Here is a 20849-nt window from a genome sequence, read left to right on the forward strand (position 1 = left end):
CCTACAATAATTATCCCTAAAGGAAACGTTCTGAAAGCATTGCCCTGGCTCTCTACTGAGGAGTATGAATTAAATCTGCTGAACTCTGGGGTCTTGCTGAAGAACTCATCTGGAGCTCAAGATCCTTCAAAATCTAGGCCTCATCTCAGACCATAGCATCCTTTCTTTCCTAAATACAGTCTCTGAGTGGGAGGTTCTCAATGTAGTACTGACGTAGGTGTGAACATTCAGCGTTTAAAGTCATGGGAAACAACTTAAATTGCCTTGAAGTTTTTCAAGCTTTGAAATTTCTATTTTGGATTTTTTCAAAAAGGAGGGGTGGGAGAAATCAAAAGAGAAACAGCTTGTTCACTGGGTAGCTTTTTTGTCTACCTGTTTTCCCAACCCCCAACTCTCTGGAAACCAACAAATAATGTTATTGGCACTTGTACAACTAATCTGCCAGTACCAGAGAAAATGTACTTTTTGGTACGTGCTTTTTGTATTGATAACTACAGTGAAAAAAACACACACACAAAACGAAAACCTTTTCAGTGAGGTCTTCTCTTGTACCACACAGAGTCTCAGCCATCGCTAAGAGAAGCTATATTTACAAGGCCATGTTCCCTTGCAAGCTTGCTTGTACAATCTGCTCCTGAACAATCCATCTGGCATGGATTAAAGAGATTCAAGACATAAGCTTACTTAAAGCAATACATTTTGTTTTTCAATCACAGATTCACATTCTGAGCAATAAAAGAAATAAGAGTCTACTCCTATTTCTAATAAGCTTTTTTAATTCTTTTATTTAAGTTATTGATCTGAATTGATTTTGGTGTCCAGAAAAGCAGCAACAAAGATGTTTGTATATTCTAAAGGAAAATGGTTTAGGGCTGAAACTGGCCATCAACCCATCCACAAATGATGTTTTTCAAGGATAGTATTTATCAAACATCAAGCTTATGAGGGTTTTCTTTATGTCCTGATTTTGCTGGTTGTTTTTGCTTGCATTGACTGATGAATGCGGATTGGCTGTCTCCTTAAGTATACCTATAACATTCATTTGCAAAGTGAATAGCAACAATACTATTGCTTGGGAAGAAGTGAGTGCTAAATGAATATTTGTTGAATGAAAGAACACTTTACATTTTAATAGCATTATACAGCTCTTCCACTGCTGTGATTATCATTGTTTTACTTGATTCTCATAAGTAGCAAGGGGGGGGGGGGACTGAGGACCACTGATTCTATATATCCCTGACTAACATCACACAGCTGACAAATGGCTGAGTTAGGATTCAAACTTAGGTTATATGTGGGAGATCATACCTTCCCTCTACCAGGAATGGAGACATGGAATACAAGGCACCTTTGGGGAAGAACTAGTTCAGTTTGATGGAAGTTTAGGGTATGTTTTGTAGGGAGTAAATAGGAGACTATTATGGAATTATAAATTTAGACCGCCTTGTAGAGGACCTTGAATGCAAGGCTACTGTGTTTGGATTCTATTCAAAAGGCAGTAGGAAATCAGTTGAAATTTTCTTTTTTAATTGAATTTACTCACATGACATTGGTTAATAAAATTAAATAGGTTTAAGGTGTATAATTCTATAACATATAATCTGTATACTGTATTGTGTGTTCACCACCCCAAGTCAAGTCTCCTCCCATCGCCATTTATTTCCCAATTTACCCTTTTTTACCACTCCACCCCCTTTCCCTTCGATAATCACCAATGAGGGTTTTTGTTTGTATGCCTTTTCATCCAGCCCTCCTCTCTCCTCCCCTCTGACAGCTGTCAGTCTGTTCTCTGTATCAATGAGCCTGTGTTTATTTTGTTAGTTTATTTTATCCATTAGAGTCTACATATAAGTGAAATCATGTGATATTTCTCTTCCTCTGACTGGCTTATTTCACTTAGCATAACCTCCAGGTCCATCTATGCTATTACAAAAGGTAAGATTTCCTCCTTTTTTTTTCTTTTTTTAGACTTTTCATTGATTTTTAGAGAGAGAGGAAGAGAGAGGGAAAGAAACATTGATGCAAGAGCAAAACATCGATTTGCTGCCTTCTGCATGCCCTCCACCTGGGATTGAGCCTGTAACCTGGGCATGTGTCCCTACTACCCTGTTTCCCCGAAAATAAGACAGTGTCTTATATTAATTTTTGCTCCCAAAGATGCGCTAGGTCTTATTTTCAGGGGATGTCTTATTTTTCCATGAAGAAGAATATGGTACACATTTATTGTTAAGTGAAAATAAAGGAAATTTATTACCTGTATATATTGTATTGTAGTACAACACAAACCAGACAAACTGTGAATCCTACAGTATCAAGAATTTACTCATTTATTCAATGATAATCATGTCATCATCTTCTGGAACATCATCATAACAATCCAATTCCTGAATTTCCTGCTGAATTTCTTGTGACTCCATTTCTTTCAGAATCAGTGGACCAAATCTCTCATGTTTAGCAATAGCACTGTCTTTAAATGAGTACTTCTTGTCAAGGTAGCCTGCTCGTAGTGCATTTGCAATGCAACTGTCAGTGATTTTCTCCCATGAATTCTTCACCCAAGTCACAACTTCTTGCAGTTTAGGTTTCACAAAGTTTCCACGCTGATTTCTCTCCATTCTATTTTCAATGTAGTCATTAATTTCCATGTGCAAATTGTCTTTGAATGGCTTGTTTATTGCAATATCAAGAGTCTGGAGATAGGCCGTCATTCCTGTGGGAATCATTATCTGATCTATTTTTCTTTCATGAAGAAATGTCTTCATGTCTTTAGTGTGGTGAGTGCTGGCTGCATCCCAGACTAGCAGACTTCTTTGGCTCCCTTGCATAACAAGCAACAGCATTAAATCGACCCACTTCCCTATAACTGCTTGTGTGGCCCAGGCTTTTTCAGTTTCAAGAATAAAAATGCCCAAAACACTTTCAATCTTTTCCTTCTTGCCCTTAGAAATGATTAAAGGTGGGATTTTAGTGCTATCCAGATGAATTCTCCAAATACAGGAAACACATGCACTTTTGTGGAGGGAATGTACACTAAGGAGGCACTCCGATGTTCAATTGTTGTTTGAGATGATTGGCCTATAAACACTGCAGTTTCATCCATAGCAATCATGTTAGAAATATTGTATTTAGAGAAGTCAGCATCATCAATAAAGGACTTAAATGCAAGTGCTCGCTTAATAACTTGAGTATCTTCCAACCTAAACAATGTTGTAGATCTTAAAGACAGTTCACTTTGCTGAAGGAAATTATCCAGCCAGTGTTGTGATGCTTTGAATTCTTCTGGGGCTATGTCAAACTGTGGTGCCATTGCAAGGGCAAATTCTTGAATCTGAGCCCTATTCACAACCAAAGCCTCTGCTCTCCTGTCAACAACCCATTCACAGATCAGGTCTTCCAGCTCGGAAAATAATGGTTGCGAACCTGATCCACACGCGCTTTTTAGCATTTCCCTTGTCCACTTGTTCAATGAGGTTACCATACTCTGCTCACCATTTTCGGACCAATCGGATACTCAACATCTTCTCTTTGCAGAAAGCAGTAAGATTTTGGCCCCAAGAGTCTTCCACGATTCCTTTCTTGTACTCCACGGAGTAGCTTTTTCTTTTTGTGCTCATTTCTAGTGGTAAAAAAAAGGAATTGGGGTATCAAGGTGGGGGGAGGGGAATCACTTAAAATGACACAGGAGGGATCAGAGGGGGGAATCAAAATGGCACAGGAGAATCAGAGGAGGGATTACCATTTTAGTAACCCCTTTTGATCCTCCTGTGTCATTTTGATTGCTCCCTCTGATCCTCCTGCGTCATTTTAAGTGATCCCCCTCACCCCACCCCTGTGCCACTGAGCACCTTCACCAGACATCTCCCCTATCCCTTTATCAGACATTTACCCCCTGGGGCCTGCCTGGGGACTGGCACTGGGCTTGCTGGGGCCTGGATCTGGGCTGGAGCAGGGTCTGCCACTGACTGAGAACCTTCAGTCATCATGAAGGCGGCCGCGAGCATCAGGAAGTGTTACCAGAGACAGACCAGCACTCACCACCTTCACCGAGTCCCATCCTCTCTAATCCTCCTGTTCTTCTACATGCATTTGCGAAAGTCTCCTCCTCTCTCCTGCCCCACGCTCACTGCTCACTCCGCTCCACCTCCACACAGCAGTGAAGTCAGGACTCTGCCTAATGTCACTGGTTGCTAGATGCCAGTCGGGGCGGCCCTAGCGACCAGTTTATGGTAAATTAATTTTCATTCTGAGACAGAGTCTGGGGGGGGGGCTTATTTTTGGGGGGATGCCTTATATTTCACTCAGAAGGAAACCTGTAAGTAGGTCTTATTTTCGGAGGATGTTTTATTTTCGGGGAAACATGGTAGGAATCAAACTGATAACCCTTCAGTGCATGGGATGGCATCCAGCCAACTGAGCCACACCAGCCAGGGCACGATTTTCTCCTTTCTCCCTTCTTCCTTCTTATCTTCCTCCTCCTCTTCCTTCTCCCCCGCTCCTCCTTCTATAGCTGAGTACTATTCCATTGTGTAAATGTATCACAGCTTTTTTATCCACTCATCTACTGCTGGATATTTGGGTTGTTCCCAAATACTAGCTATTGTAAATAATTCTGCTATGAATATAGGGGTGCATATATTCTTTTGAATTAGTGTTTCAGACTTCTTGGGATATATTCTCAAAAGTGGAATCACTGGGTCATATGGCAGCTACATTTTTAATTTTTTAAGGAAACTCTATACTGCTTTCCACAGTAATTGTACCAGTCTGCATTCCCACCAACAATGTATAAGGGTTCCCTCTTCTCCACATCCTTGCCCCCACTTGTTGGCTGTTTGTCAATTATTGATGGTAGTCATTCTGGCAAGTCTGAAGTGATATCTCATTGTGGTTTTAAATTTCATTTCTTTGATGATTAGTGACAGTGACTATCTTTTCAATCTGTATGTACTATTTGGAGAAGTGTCTATTCAGGTCCTTTGCCCATTTTTAAATTGGATTGTTTTTTTTTTCATATTGAGTTTTATCAGTTCTTTATAAATTTTAGATGTTAACCCCTTATCAGATGTATCATTGGTGAAAATGTTCTCCTATTCAGTAGGTTATCTTTTCACTTTGTTGATGGTTTCCTTTTCTGTGTAAAACTTTTTTTTTTAGTTTAATGTAGTTCCATTTATTTAGTTTTTCTTTTGTTTTCACCTGAGGAGATATATCAGAAAATATTTTGCAACAAGAAATGTCTGATTTCACTGCCTATGTTTGTTTTCTTCTAGGATTTTCATGGTTTCAAGTCTAAAATGTTAAGTCTTTAATCCATTTGAGTGTATTCTTTTTTAAAATTTAATAAATCTTTATTGTTCAGATTATTACAATTGCTTCTCCCTTTTCCCCCCATAGCTCCCCTCCACCCGGTTCCCACCCCACCCTCTGTCCTTACCTTCCCCCCCCACTGTCCTCATCCACAGGTGTACGACTTTTGTTCAGTCTCTTCCCATACCCCCCACATCCCTTTTCCCCTGAGAATTTTCAGTCCTCTCCCTTTATATGCCCTTGATTCTATTATACTTACCAATTTATTCTATTCCTCAGATTTTTAATTCACTTGATTTTTTAGATTCACTTATTGATAGATATATATTTCTTGTTTATAATTTTTATCTTTACTTTTTTCTTCTTCCTTTTCTTAAAGAATACCTTTAAGCATTTCATATAATACTGGTTTGGTGGTGATGGACACCTTTAGCTTTTACTTGTCTGTGAAGCTCTTTATCTGACCTTCAATTCTGAATGATAACTTTGCTTGGTAGAGTAATCTTGGTTGTAGGTTCTTGCTATTCATCACTTTGAATATTTCTTGCCACTCCTGTCTGGCCTGCATAGTTTCTGAGGAGAAATCAGCTGACAATCGTATGGGTGCTCCCTTGTAGGTAATTAACTGTTTTTCTCTTACTGCTTTTAATGTTCTCTCTTTGTCTTTTGCCCTTGGCATCTTAATTATGATGTGTCTTGGTGTGGTCCTCTTTGGATTCATTTTGTTTGGGATTCAGTGCACTTCTTAGACTTGTAAGCCTATTTCTTTCACCAGGTGGGGGAAGTTTTCAGTCATTATTTCTTCAAATAGGTTTTCAATATCTTGCTCTCTCTCTTCTTCTGGTACCCCCATAATTCTGATGTTGGTATGCTTGAAGTTGTCTCAAAGGCTCCTTATACTATCTTCAAATTTTTGGATTTTTTTCTTTTCTTTTCTTTCCCAGTTGAGTGTTTTTTGCTTCTTTGTATTTCAAATCTTTGACTTGATTCTAGTGATTCTCTAGTCTGCTGTTGGCTCTCTGGATAATAATTTTTTTTGTTATTTCAGTCAGTGTATGTTTAATTTCTAGTTGGTCCTTTTTCATATCCTTGAGGGTCTTGTTGAATTTACCGACCTTTTCTAGGAAATTCTTGAAAAACCTTATAACTGTGGTTTTGAACTCTATATCCAGTAATTTCATTTCCTCCATTTCTTTAGTTTGTGATATGTTTCTTTTTCTCTACATTTTGGCTGCTTCATGAGTTGGTAGGGTAGCTTTGTGTGCTAGGTGTCCTATATGGCCCAGTGGGTCAGCCTCCCAGTTACCTGAGGTGGACACTCTTGGTGCACACTTTTGTGGACTTTGTGTACAGCCTTTTTTTAGTTAAGTTTTGATTGTTGTTGATGTCACTGGGAGGAATTGACCTCCAGGCCAATTGGCCTGGAGAAACCGCTGTGTCTATACTGGAAGAACTGCTACACTGCAGACATGCATATGAAGCAGGACTTGCTTCAGTGGGGTTTTGGTGCTCACTGAGTCTGCCTCTTGAATGTGACATTTATGGATGTGAGGAGTTTAAATCTGATAATCTGATGTCGTCTCACACTCACCACTAGAGACACAAGCTTCTGGATCTCCAATGGGTTGCAGGTCAGCTACTGTCTGAGGCCACCCAACAGGAGCTATAGCGAGAACTAGTTTTATCCTCTTTGTTTGGGGTTTGGAGGTTTTGGAGCTGTCTGAGAAGAGCTGCAGTTTGTTTGGTTAAACTGTGATAGGGCAGGCCATTTATATGCAAAAGCTGCTGTGTAGAGCTTGGGTGGGTTTGTAGATTGTGTGAGGCAGGGTCTCAGGGAGTCATTAGACTAGGGCGTGGCAAATAGAAATGGCTGCCAGTCAGTCCTCTCTGCGTCTCAGCATTTCCAAATTCCTGCGTCCCATGCCCCAGGGTAGTACACAATGATTGCTGGGCACACCTCTGCAAGAAAGCAACCCTTACTTTCTGACCTGATGGCAGACAGTCCAGCTTCTCCCCATAGGAGTTTGGGTCCCCAGCGTCTCCCCAGAAACTGGAGTTCAGAGTAATCAAGAGGGTGTATCCCTTCGGGTTGAAAGAAGCAGCACACCCAGACACCTGCTGCCAGTCCAATTCGCACACCTCCGTACCTCAGGTTTTTAGCACTTATATACACATCTCAATGCTCTTTTCTCTTTCCTTCTAGTTATAGAACTTGCACTCATCCAGCTTTCCCATGGTTCTGGGTGATAGACATTTTGTCTTTTAGTTGTAGTTTTGAAATTGTTGCGCGAGGCAGCAGTTTAGGTGTTTATCTATGCTTCCATCTTGGCTTCTTTGCCTTAAGTTTATTCTTTTGTATGGTATAAGAAGGTGGTCTAGTTTTACTTTTTTTTGGCACATATCTGTCCAACATCTTTTACTTAATAGACTGTCTTTACCCCATTGTATGTGTTCTTGCCTCCTTTGTCAAATATTATTAATTGACCATAAAGGCATGAGTTCATTTCTGAGTTCTCTTTTTTGTCCCATTGACTTTTTGTCTTTTTTAATGCTAGTATCATGTTGTTTAGATTATTATGGCCTTATAGTATAGTTTGATATCAGGTAGCATGATTCTTCCAACTTTGTCTTTCTTTCTCAAGATTTCTGTTGCTATTTGGGGTCTTTTCAATATAAATTTTTGGATTTTTTGGTCCTAGTTCTGTGAAAAACACCATTGATATCTTGATAGTGATTGTGTTGAATGTATAGATTGCTTTGGGTAGTAGGGACATTTTAATGATGTGAATTATTCCTATACATGCATACTATATGTGCTTTTACTTATTTGTATCTTCTTAAATTTCTTTCCTCAGTGTCTTATAATTTTATGAGTACAGGTCTTTTATATCCTTGGTTAAATTTATTCTTAGGTGTTTATTTATGTATTTCTTCATATTTGACTATTCATCTATTCCCAGCCCCAACCCATCCCATCTTCAACATTCATTGCCAGGTTATATGTCTTCCATGAACAAAATTCACTTTTAATCACTTATTTTCTAAAAAAATAAATTTTATTTTTCAGTTATAGTTTATATTCAATATCATTATTTATTAGTTTCAGGTGTACAGCATAGTGATTAAACAATCATATACTTTATGAAGTGATTCCCCTGATATTTCAAGTACCAACCTGATCCCCAATACCTTTCACCTTTGGCAACCCACAGTCTGTTAAACATTCTTTAAAATCATAGGATCCAGCTATTCCACTTCTGGGTATTTATGTGCAGCAATTTATGTGCAATAAATTTCAAAAACACTAATTTGAAAGATATATGCACCCCTATGTTCATTGCAGCATTATTTACAACAGCCAAGACATGAAAACAACCTACTACTAAGTGTCCTTCGATGGACGAACGGATAAAGAAGTGGCATTTATAATGGAATACTACTCTTTCCATTTGTGACAACATAGATGGACACTGAGTGTATTGTGCTATGTGAAATAAGTCATACAAAGACAGATACAATATGATTTCATTTATATGTGGAATCTCAAAAACAAAACGAACAAAATAAGACAAAACTCATAGATACAGAGAATAGATTGGTTGTTATCAAAGGAGCCCTAGCTAGTTTGACTCAGTGGATAGAGTGTCAGCCCAAGAACTGAGGGGTCCTGGGTTTGATTCCTGTCAAGGGCATGTACTTGGTTGCAGGCTCAATCTCCGGACCTGGTTGGGCACGTGTGGAAGGCAACCAATCAATGTATCTCTCTCATATTGATGCTTCTTTCTCTCTTGTCTCTCCCCCTCCCTACCACTCTCTCTAAAAAATCAATGGAAAAATATCCTTGGGTGAGGATTTAAAAAAATTAAAATTAAAAAGGTTATCAAAGGAAAAAGGGTTTAAGATGAGTGAAATGGGTAATGGGAGTAATTATTATAGTGATGAATTATAACAAGACTTATTGTGATGATCACTTTGTACTGTATGCAAATATCCAATTATTATGTCCTATGCCTTAAACCAGTGGCCGGCAAACTCATTAGACAACAGAGCCAAATATCAACAGTACAAGAATTGAGATTTCTTTTGGGAACCAAAAATTTTAAATTTAAACTTCTTCTAATGCCACTTCTTCAAAATAGACTCGCCCAGACTGTGGTATTTTGTGGAAGAACCACACTCAAGGGGCCAAAGAGCCACGGTTTGCCGACCACTGCCTTAAACTAATATGATACTATATACCAATTTTACCTCAATTAAAAAATCATAGGGAGGCCTATACTTTGTTTATAGGAGAGAAGAAAAGAAAAATTCCCTGTTTTCATGAATGTAGAACAAGGTTAAAATAGCACATTTATACAATTCTTGACAGGGAAGAAATTGAGGGGTATAGCCAACACCAGGGAAGCTGGAATAAGCACAAAGATAGGGAAGATTATAAAATGGACTGGAAGAGACTCAATTAGAGAAAAAAGTGGATTGGAATGGACTCAATTGCAGAAAAATTGCCAGTGGCTATTTCTTAGAATAAATGTAAACCTGCTTAAAATTCACTGGAAAAGAAATAACAGAATTATAGAAAAAATCACAACTAATATGCCCAGGGTGGCTAGAGTAAACCTCAAGGCTTAGGTAATGATTGTACTACAAATTAATGTGGGCTACCCATTCTTTGTTTTCCAGGAACCTTTCACTAATATCAATGCCAGTCAGTCTCCACAGTGCTGAGTCCATTTCCCTAAAGCCCCAAACTCCTCCTTTCTTACTTCCATTGTCTTCCCAACACATCCACTATTATCTGACTTTGCTGGAAAAGAATAGAAATTATATGCTGTTAACTTCAGCTTTCCTGCACTCCACCTATACTTTTTCTGAATTTTCATCCACTTTCAACTTCTCTCCTCCCTTCCACTTCAGAGACAGGTTTCTTCCACCTCACTGAGGGCTCAGTCTACCATGTGTGTCCTTGTTACCTCCCCTCAAAGCTCCTCCATATTTATCAGCAAGTTCCTAATTCCAGAACAAACATTTTCTCCATCTGCCCTGTCATTCTTATCAACCTAGTGAAGTAAATCTCTTTAAGGTATTCTATATCTAATAACCCTATTTCCTTTATATTATTAATTTCCCAATTCTTATATATTAGGTTTTAGCTCATTGGTATTGACATACCAAAGGCCACCAAAATGAACAGATTCATAATTAAGATTCAAAGTTTATATACTTTCATACTAAAAATGAGAGCCTAACTTTGCTCAAGATAAGTTGATGTTTGGCTGCTTACAACTGCCACCAACTATATTATAAAATATATATATGAAAAGTGTATTATAGCTTTAAAAATAGTTAAGAATTTTCATATACATGTTATGATTAACTTCATTTAGTAAGAGTCCAGATGAAAATCGCTTCTTGCTTAGTTTGAATTTCACTTCAGCTTTTGCATCTGAATCAATTTGAAGAATGTTAGCCTCAAGCTGGTAAAGACTTAATTGCTCTTGTAAAAATGAGACAGTTCTGACAGAATAAGCCCTTAACTATCTGGCAACTGATCATTGGAAATTAGATGTATTTTCCACATTGTGGTGAGAACTGCTTCCAAAAATTCTATTCCCAGAGAATGAAGATGAGACAAATTGGGGGAAGGCGGGTTATGAGGTGTGTTTTGTTTTTATGTGGAGTCAGACTAACTGATTTCTCACACTTAAATACCAAAAATATTGGAGCATTATTTTGATAAGTGGTTTGCTTACTTACCACTGAAGTTATAATAGAATGACATTATGATAGGAAACATATTTTTGGTCTGGTAGTGAATATCAGATAAAAGAAAATATAGCACTGTATAGGAGCAGATGGCAGTGCTTTCAAAAAATTTTGAGCTTTTTCTTCGGTTTAAAAAAAACCTAATGTAATGAAACCAATTTAAATGACTAAAATCAGACAGTATAATGACAGTGAGCACTATAGCACCTAGCAGACTGAATATGGAGTGATATTAATGGTGGATACCATTTGTTAAGACTGGATAAAGATAAATTACACATGGTTGCAACGTTTAAGTCACATCATCCTGACTAATAACATCTGGGCCACTCTACAATGTGTCCTTAATGTCCACTAATATTGTGATACCATCTGATTTTTAACTTTTTAAAAAATTTTATATTTTGAGCTAATATTATATTTACAAAAAAAGTGAAAAAATAGTAAAGCATTGCCATATAGCCCTTACCCAGCTTTCCCTAATGTTAATATCTTATATAACCATGCTATAATTACCAAAACATTGATATAATACTAACTAAGCTGCAGACCATATTCAAATTTTACCAGTTTTTCTACTAAAGCTCTTTTTCTGGTCTATAATTCAATCCAGAGTTTCACATATTAAACAGTTCTTTCTCCTTAGTCTCCTCTAATCTGTAAAATTTCCTCAGTATTTCCTTCTCTTTCAAGACCTTGACACTTTTGAAAGTATTGATCAGTTATATTGTAAAATGTCCCTCAATCTGTATTTGTCTGAGGCTTTCTGATGATTAAATTGAGGTTAGAATTTTTGGCAAAAATGCCATAAGGTTATGGTGTTTCCTTCTCAATGTTTCACATCAAAGGTTTTATGATGTCAATATGTCCTGTTACTGAGGTTAACCTTGATCACTTGGTTAAAGTAGTGTCTGTTGGGTTTTCCTCTTATAAAGTTGCCATCATTCCTTTTATAGTTAATAAATAACTTGGAAGACCATGATTTGTAAGAGCAAAATAGGACAACATTGCTCATATGCTTTCAAATGACTGGGCAACCGTTCAGAGTAGGAAGACTAGTAACATGACTTAAAACACAGACACATTTGTTATGGAGGAAGAAATACTTTCTCTATAGGAATATGTTCTTCATCCCTCATTACCTTTCCATTTCCTACTATCCTTTGCTCTTCATTTATTTGGGAAAAATTAAAAATTACATATTCAACCCTTATTTCAGGAAATAGTAATTATTTATTTTGGAAATAGTAATTTATTTTTGTTTTACTGCAATACATTTCGGATATGGCATTGGATAGAAGCTCTTAGGTTGTTTCTATTTCTTATTCATCATTTCCTGAGTAGTCATGATTTTTTTCCTGTGTGGTTATGGAAAAAAAAAGACTTTACAAAGTGTCATTCATTTTTATTTTTAGATTATAGATACGTTTCATCTTAATGATAATAATATTACTTAGACTGACCAAATATAAATAAAGATAGAGGAATGGCATAATTCCTTCCTTCAAGTCCCATTTTCCTGTTTTAAATATATTTTTATTGGTTTCAGAGAGGAAGGGTGGGGGGCAGAGAGGTAGAAATATCAAAGATGAGAGAGAATCATTGATTGGCTGCCTTTTGCACTCCCTACACTGGGGATCCTGCCTGCAACCTGGAAATGTGCCCTGACCAGAAATTGAACCATGACCTCCTGATTCATAGGTCGATGATGCTCAATCACTGAGCCACACTGGCCAGGCACAAGTTCACTTTCAAGGTTATTTTTGGTTTCCTGTTCTTTTACTTTTTCAATGATATTTTTCATTCATTTGTTTGTTCATTCATCCATTCTTTATTTACTCACACACTTAATCTATTGGCTGAGTGTTTACTAAGTAAAAGACACTGCACTATATTATTCAGGGGATAGGAGCAAGAGACTGAGCCTACCCACAGGAAATTTCCTATTTACTCTTCTAATAGCATAATGAGCTTTAATAGATTATATTATAGCTGTTGGGGATTCTCTGCTTTTCATATATGTACAAAATCTCAAAAGGGGGAAAAAAAACTATGGGTTCCATCCTTCCATCTGCTCTTCAAATTCCCCAGAACAAAATGATGGGATATTCTGCCATGGAAATGAGTCTCTAAGACTGAAAATAAGGGAACTATATAAGAGGATAAAATAGATGTGTAGGAGATCCTCTCCTTGATTGTTTTTTTCACAGTAGTTGGGGCCTGAGCAGACACAGCTTGATACCCCAATTAGAATAATCACAGAGATTCTGTCTGAGAAAGCTCATGATTTGCTCTCAGAGTCTCCACAAGTGTTACACAAGAAGTAGCTTGGAATACTCATAGTTTACAATATTCCTTATGGCATTCAGGGTCCTGAGCCACCCTAAACCAAGGAAGCCATTCAGTACTAGAGGGTTTCCCTGCCAGGGCTACCTTCTGGACAGTGCCCAGGGCCTCAGGTTCTAGAGCTGCTCAATGTGGCCTGGAAGAGTCTACTTATCTTCACAATGGAGATGCCCAACACCACAACGAGACTGACATGGCATGTGGAATGTGATCCACCATAAGACAGAGGTGTACCACAACGTGACAGGCCATAGCTACCCTGACCCCAACTACCAGCAGAACGTGCTGGCTGAACTGGCAGCCCAGGGGGTGACTGCCTGGAGCAGCAATGACCCACCCACCCGGTAGCCAGCCGCTCTGTCCTCACTGCTACTGGAATGGATAGGCAGGAAGATGCCTTTCCTCAGAGGCTGAAATGTTTGTTGGGAATATGGGCATTTTCCATTGCAGCTGGAGCTTCCCGTTTGCATTTCTTCTTTCTTCTTCCCCTTTAGGCTTGGATCTACATAGGAATTCACAAGCCCGGGGAGTTGTACTGTGGGGGCTTAAGATGCAGCTACCTCAGAGTTGGGGGCCTGGGATTAGGTGAGGAAAGACTGCCCCATCCACAGCCAGGGGCAGGCATGGGTCTGGGTCGGCTTTTTATACCTCAGATGCTCTGTTTGCAATAAATGCCCAAACAGCCAAAGGAAAAAATGGGGGTGCACACAGCCTTGCCCCTAGTCCTGTAGGACTGGGAAGGAAGCATAATCAAGAGATATATTAGGGAGGGATTGAGAATTTAAATAACAAAAATATAATTGCAAAAATATATAAGATTGTCATCATAATTCAAGTATAGGCTTATTCTTATTTTTTTATTGTTTATTGTCATAGTTGAAAGCTTTACTGTGTGTGTGTGTGTGTGTGTGTGTGTGTGTGTGTGTGTGTGTGTGATTCTTTTGGAGAAGAGAAAAACTGAGCAATGGTTTATATTATTATAATATAAAACCAGTTTTAATAATGATCAGAGCTTAAATATGACAGAAAATCAGAGTAGTATGTATAATGGTGAACACAGGTTGTGACACTTCTTTGAAATAACTATTTCTGACTTGACTTCATAAGATCATCTTGTTGGCATGACTATGCCTGTCTCAAGGGTTCAAAAACTTTAAGATGCTTCCTAGCCCAACTCTGACTAGCAGCTCAAGTATGAGAGCAAGTCATCTTCCCCTTCTTAGACTCTCCAGAGAAAATATACTATTTGACAAATCCTAATAAGTTCATGTTAGTGTTGTTGAGGTTTTAAAATACACAACCTAAATACCTCTTTCTATACTTTAAAATTTCATTGTGATATAACTGACATATAGCAATGTATAAATTAAGGTGTACAATGCATTTATTTGATATACTTATGTATTTCAATATGAGTAATAGTGTAGCATTTGTGATTACCAGGTGTTGGGAGGTGGGGGAATCACAGAGATGTTGGCCATAGAGTACAAACTTGCAGTTAGAAGATGAATAAATTCTGGAGATCTAACGCACATATTGTGACTATAGTTAAATTCCTTTCCTTCACTCCTTTGCAAAGATGGAGGGTTATCATTTCACAGTTGTTAATAGTGTTGTTTTTAAAGTACATGCTGACCCTGTATCCAATTACCCAACATCCCATCAAATAACCTTCCAGTTTTAAATGGCCTCTTAATTCCAGAGACCTACAGAGAGAATCGATATGACTTTCTGTTTTTGCCTTCCTAAAAATCTGCGGAGAAGTATAAACTTTGGGTAGATTCCCGTCATAGCATATAGCGATTAATACCTGCCAGTCACCCCACCCAAAAAGGTAGTAGCCATACAAGGAAATGGAATGTGCCATTCAGCAGCACTCTATGAGCAGTTTAAAATGATGGCTTTGCAGAATATATGTGAACTCAGAAAAAAAAGACCTCTGGTGAATCCATGCAATATGCTTTATATACTAATAACATTCACCATGGTCTCTTGGAATGCAATTATTATTCATGCTTTCCCAGTTATATTTTTTGGGGTGACAAACAGAAACAGTCCTATATTGCAGCATGTCGTGACGAAGGCAATTAGGATGGGATTTTTTTTCAGGTGTGTAGTTGAGCGAGTGAGCTGCCTGACTATGAAGGTCGGAAGCAGTACTGCTTTTTCCTTGTCAAAGCACTGGAATTAAGTGAACTGGATTTGAAATAGAAGAACATATTGTACTGTACTTCTTATGGAAGAAAACATATCCCTATAACACTTTGTACAAGCTAACATTAGGCATGGTAATTAAATTCAGTGGTTGTTCCAAGATTAATAGATGCTTTACTTCAAGTACTTTGCTAGCAGAACAGAATCAGATGGAAGCAAAATGAGATAAAAATGAATCTCATCCTTTTCATTTCTTTGAGCTGCAGGAAAGCACTTTACAGCTCACCCTTTGCAAAGACCCAATATGCAGTCTCATGAGGTGGTCCACTTTCCTTCTGATGCACGTAATTCCCAAGCATACTGACTGCAAAGCAATATCCTCTGACCACTAGCTAAGTTCCATCTAGGCCTTTGACAGGCTATATCATCCTGCATATTAATTGTCAACATAATTTAAATCTGATTTCGGAACTCTCAGCTCATGTCAATAAAAGTGACGTTCAATTGGTTATGTTGACAAGGGACTGCCTTTTTATTTTCAAAGAAAATTCTGTGTTTGGGTCAAATCAACTCATGACTTGCTTACTTATGAAAAAGCACCGAATTGAATTGAGTAAGCTCACTTTTCCTAGATCTTTTTTTTCTTGTGAAGATATTCTCTAATCACTAATAAGGGAACAAAATAACATCGTATACATCATGGCGGGATGTATGAGAAAGGCACAACATTACTTTTGTAGTGTTCCTGTCAAAAAACACATAATCTAAATATAAGCATTAGAACATACCAGACAAATCCAAATGGAGGACCATTCAACTATTATTTTAAAACGTCAGTGTTGCTTTCAGTTTTATATCACATATGAGTGAAATCATACGGTTTTTAATTTTTTTCATCTCACTTTGCTTAGCATGATAGACATAAGATCCGTTCATACTGTTGGAAATGGCAATATTTCATCTTTTCTTATGGCTAAGTAGTATCCCATTGCATATATGTACATCTTTTTTTAAAGTTTTTAATTTAATTTTTAATTGAACTCATTGGGGTTACATTCATGTTAATAAAATTATATGGGTTTAAGATGCACAATTTTATAACACATCATCTCTATATTGTATTGTGCGTTTACCACCCCAAGTCGTGTCTCTTTCTATCACCATTTATCCCCTTTCCCCTCTCCAGCCTTATGTACATCTGCTTTATGCAACCTGTCAAAGAACACTGGTTATTTCCATGTCTTGGCCACTGTGAGTGATGCACAAAGGTATATATGCAATAAACATAAAGGTATGAATAAATGTTTTCAAATTTTCAGTGAGACACCTAGAAAAGGGCTTGCTAGGTCATATGGTAACTCGCTTCTTAATTTTTTGAGGAACTTGCATGATGTTTTCCATAGTGGCTGCACCAGTTTGCATCCCCACCAACAGTGAATGAGGGTTCCTTTGTCTCCACAACCTCTTCAACACATTGAATCTTTGAGCCAAGAACTAAGAATTTTTAAAATTCCATTGGAAAAATTTATTTTCATTATAAATAAGGCTTGCTCTCAGCTATAATTTCTACTCTATAATCTATAGAGAAGAAAAAAATATCAGTTTCCTATGCTACTCTGTCGTACAAGCCTCACCAACAATTCTTTTCATATAGGCAACCATTTGTCATCCTCCTAGATACACCCATTCATCCTGTTTGTGCCTATTCTTTTTAGGGGCTGCCTGAATTTTTCCCTGCCCCCAACACACACACACACACACACACACACACACACACACACACACACATCTTTGCTTTCAGAGCTTCCTGTTCCAACTGTTTGTTTTTCACCAACTGTTAGTCTAATTTTCCCTGTGCCAATCTATGCGACTTCAGGAGAGAAACCCCCTATTCCAACCCTGGCCCTCATAAACCTCTCCAATGAGATTAGCACCAGTTCCTCAAACACCCTTTACCAGTCCCCAGTCCCAAATTCAACTTGTTTGCTGCAAAAAATAGTCATGATAACTTGCTTAGAGTTTGTGAGTAACCTCATTTGGAGAGCTGTTCTGCTATTCAAGAACCCCTGCACTTCCTGACATTCTTATATAAATAGATAGATAACCCCAAGTCATGAGACACCACACTGTCTATATCGGGCAACTGTTGTTGCATAACAAACTACCCTAACACTCAGTGGCACACACCACTCATTACTTACTATAGCACATACACCCTTGTGTTGGATGGGCTTTGCTCTAGGCTGGGCAGTCCAGAGTACCTTAGCGCAGCAGCTCTGATTCACATGTCTTTCATCCTGTCTTGGGAGCACCAAAGGTGTATCCTTCTCATGGGGAGCACAGAATGAATGAGCCCAGTTGTGCAAGTACTTTTCAAGACTCTATCATATTTGCTAATCCTATTGGCTAATGCATGTCATCATGACTAACCCCATGGGTTAGGAATTATGTCCCACCTATGTTAGAAAGGACTGCAAAGTTACATGACAAAAGGTAAAGATACAGGTAGAAGTGAATAATTGAGGTAATTGATACAATCTTTTACACTTCTCATCTTCTCCCGCCCCCCCCCCCCCGCCCGCCATTTCTGCTGTAATCTTTCCCTTAGGCCAGTGGTCGGCAAACTCATTAGTCAACAGAGCCAAATATCAACAGCACAACGATTTAAATGTCTTTTGAGAACCAAAAATCTTAAACTTAAATTTCTTCTAACGCTACTTCTTCAAAATAGATTCGCCCAGGCCATGGTATTTTGTAGAAGAGCCACACTCAAGGGGTCAAAGAGCCGCAAGTGGCTTGCGAGCCGCGGTTTGCTGACCATGTGCCTTAGTCTGCATCCACATATCTGCCCAAATCACACTCGGTTTGCCATGAATTTCAAACATTACTAAAGGTGTCCTTATCTGTGTGATTTTTCTCTTAATTCGCATTAGGCTGTCCAAATTCAGTTTGTTCACCTCACAGTCATGTTCACATTTTGGTCTTACATAGTGAAATGTCAAAATCTAGTACAAGTATATTCTTAGACACATAAAATGGGTTTTAGACTAAAAATCAGCTTATGGAAATATGATTATTAGAGACATGCTTATGAAAGGATATTCTAGATCTGATTTTTAAAAATTAGTTCATGTGCTATTTGATTAGTAGAAAGCATTCTGCTTAAGTCTATACCTTCGAGTCAGTTTTGAAAATGTGAACATCTCCAGGACACACAATGTACAAATTTTAATGATGGGGTATAAATGCATACTTGGCTCTCCATGCATTCTTTCATTGTGTGGCAATGAAAGAAGCCATAATTCTGGGATGGTGTAAGCAGCTGACATGAACTTGAAAGTCTTATCTCTTGCAGGCAGATTCAAAGAATTTCACAGAGCACCTCTATACTAATGCTCTTGCTAAGCTGGTATGAGATTTTTGTTGTTGTTGCACAGGTAGTGGTAGAATCAAGTGTGACCTTAGGGCAGTATGACATAATGGAAAGATCACTAAATTGGTAGCTTGGAACACTGAATTCTAAAACCTGACAAGCCACTACATTAGCCCTGTGAACTTGGATAAGTCTCTTAACTTCCCTGAATCTTAGCGTTTTAATTTGCAAATGTAAGATAGTACTAGATATTAAAGCTTTGCTTAACTTTAAGATTCAATGATCCTAAGAAGTAACATTACATACCCAAGTATTGAAATCATTTTCAATTACTCTTAAGCATATCCTAGTTACTAAAAGGAAATGTAGAGATTTGCCAGAGTTTTAACCATCTATTTATTAATTATGTATGATGAAAAGATAAACTGGATCATAAATAATTTTCTCAGTCCTGTTGTATCTCGAAGCTAGACAAGAATATATAACTTAATACAAACTCATCTTAACTACTAGAAAAATAGCTAAAAATGCATGTCTTACTGATAATGGGTTAGCATTATCGTGTTTATATAGAGAGAATCCTTTTTCCCATTTAACCAATGTATACTTTAAACGATATAGTAAAGGCCTTGCTAATGAATGGTAACTAGGGTGTCTTTCACCACCTCAAGAACTGATTTTAAGCAATCAATGATGGCTTATGTTTCAAATCCCCAGTGTTGTTATTTTAGTTACAAACAGAAAGAAATCACAAAGATATTGTAATTGATTTGCTGGCAAGTTTACAGCCTCTACCAGTGATTTACTGGGTTTATATAGCTCCCTGTGAATTTCAGCAGCTAGAATTATCCACTTATTATTTCCCAATGCATTATGTTTGTGGTATGATAGAGTGTCTTCAGAGTTAGGTTATGTCTTCCATCTATTTCTCACTACCATTAGTGAGTTAGATGGTTTAGACTATAATTACTGCCACTTGAGCTCTTAGAATCCACACATTCACTCAGTAATTCAATGAAGATCTGTTATCAGAAGCCAACTATTTTGGACACCTGGGAGTAAACAGTCATTATGAAAATAATTAGTTTTTCCCCCCACATTATTCTATAAATAAATAATGTCAGAGTATTTTGTACATTGTAAAATGCTATGCACAAGCATGTTACAATTCTCTTTTTATTTCATCCATTTTTTGCTGTTCAGATGGCTTTTCCTAAGGATATGGAAAATCTTTGTCTATAAACGAATATTAGCTACTCTAGTTTTCACCATCAGGCTGATGTCCCCCAAATGCCACCTTTTATTAACATACTGAAGTTATAATATTTAATATTTGGATCAACAATTCTCTCCTGTATTCAGTATCTTTGTATGTGTGCATCTATATAAATAAATGAAAGCTTCATAATGCAAAGTAGCCACCATTCCCTGATTGAAGCCTTTTTTGTCCTTCAATAAATCTCACTCTAATCAAATCCATTGAGTTTTAAGTTCAGTCTTTCTAGTCTATTAAATTTTAAATGGCCAAGAGCTATATCTGTGGAAATACTTTTAAAAATCTAGTCCACTTACAAGTGCCCAATGCCAGAATGACCCCATCGTCTTGTCTTCAGGCCTAGAAAATTGTTTAATGTTTCATTATTGGGTCCTAATTCTCTATTTGAGAAAATCCTTCCATTTTTATCCTACCAAGATGCTGTTCTAAAATCAATTCTACCTTTTTTATGTTTCTTTACCTTTCTAAGGAGACACTGTATCAGAGAAGCATGATATAATATCCAGCTCCATTTGTTTTTTTCTATCAAATGAATCTATATATATTAAGGAAAACCCACTACTACATCTGACACCCTCATTGGTTCTATTAGAGCAATAGCAAAATTGATATCCTAATTTATGTCCATCT

This window comes from Pipistrellus kuhlii, unplaced genomic scaffold (genome assembly GCF_014108245.1).
Source record: "Pipistrellus kuhlii isolate mPipKuh1 unplaced genomic scaffold, mPipKuh1.p scaffold_m20_p_16, whole genome shotgun sequence".
In the NCBI taxonomy this organism is placed as follows: domain Eukaryota; kingdom Metazoa; phylum Chordata; class Mammalia; order Chiroptera; family Vespertilionidae; genus Pipistrellus; species Pipistrellus kuhlii.